Genomic DNA, 1,415 nt, shown 5'->3' with positions numbered 1-1,415 from the left:
TGCAACCTCAGCCTCCTGGGTTCAAGTGATTGTCCCTGCCTCAGCCTCCNTGCAATCTTGACTCACTGCAACCTCCCCCTCCCAGGTTCAAGTGATTCTCCTGCTTCAGCCTCCTGAGTAGCTAGGATTACAGGCATGAGCCACCATGCCTGGCTAACTTTTGTATTTTTAGTAGAGACAGAGTTTTGCCATGTTGACAAGGTTGGTCTTGAACTCCTGACATCAAGTGATCTGCCTGCCTTGGCCTCCCAAAGTGCTGGGATTATAGGTGTGAACCACCACATCCAGCCCATATTATTTTTAATTATGTACAAAGGTCTAACACGCCACCCAGAGACCATTTCACCCACTGCTCTGCTTGGCCCCCAGTCTCTGTCTGTCTCTTCAGCAATGGTAAGACGGATACCCTTTCCTCAGGGAAGAGAAATTGATGGTTTCTTGCTGTTGCTGTTGGCATCTTTCACATGAAGCATGTCAAAAGAACCAGAGTGCCTCTCTCTTTTGGTGATCACACCAATTCTTCCCAGGTTAGCACCTCCAGCCATGATACACAGCTTACCAGTGTCAAACCTGATGAAACCAGTCATCTTGCCATTCTCCAAATCAATCTGAATGGTATCCTTCACCGTGATGAGGGTATCAGGGTAGCAGATGGTGTGAACATCATGAGTCACCAGATGAGGGATTCCTTTTGTGTCCACAAAGATTTTTCTCACTTTGCGCAACTTGTAACTTGGCCTCCTCCGGTGCAATATGATGAAAGCAATATGATGGGAGCCTTGGTGTCACAGATTAGATGGAAATTCTCTCCTGTCTTGTCAGTGTTCATGACACCCATGAATCCAGCAGGGTAGATTACATTAGCTCGGACCTTGCCGTTGATCTTAATGAGCCTCTGCATGCAAATATCCTTTATTTCATTTCCCGTTGAACATACGTAAGTCTGTTCCTTAGGAAAATGATGAGGGAGAGACATTCTCTCAGCTTGTGGAGATGTGTGGATTGATGAGGAGCAAACACATGGGTCAATTTATCCAGTATCTAATGCTACGGAGCTGCTGCTTGCTTCAGATACTTCTTGGAACCACCACAAACCATGACTGTATTAGACATAGAGAGAGTTTTTTTTTTTTTTTTTTTGGAGACAGGGCCTCACTCTGTTGCTCAGGCTGGAGTACAGTAGTGCAATCACAGCTCACTGCAGCCTCAACCTCCTGGGCTCAAGTGATCCTCCCACCTCAGTCTTTGAAGTACCACAGGCATGTACTACCACCCTTGGCTAATTTTCTTCTTTTTTGGGATAGAGACAGGGTTTTGCCATGTTGCTAGGCTGGCCTCAAACTCCTGAGCTCAAACAATTTACCTACCCCAGTCTCCCAGAGTGCTGGGATTACAGACATGAGTAAACATGCTCA

General features: G+C 46.3%; 1 pseudogene; it reads right to left on the bottom strand.

Moving 5' to 3' along the window:
• Positions 1 to 342: 342 nt before the first annotated feature.
• Positions 343 to 1,098, bottom strand: LOC108314803 (annotated as a pseudogene).
• Between the last annotated feature and the right edge of the window lie 317 nt (positions 1,099 to 1,415).

This window comes from Cebus imitator, unplaced genomic scaffold (assembly GCF_001604975.1).
Source record: "Cebus imitator isolate Cc_AM_T3 unplaced genomic scaffold, Cebus_imitator-1.0 Scaffold162, whole genome shotgun sequence".
NCBI classification, from domain to species: domain Eukaryota; kingdom Metazoa; phylum Chordata; class Mammalia; order Primates; family Cebidae; genus Cebus; species Cebus imitator.
This window is presented reverse-complemented; position numbering and strand designations above follow the sequence as displayed.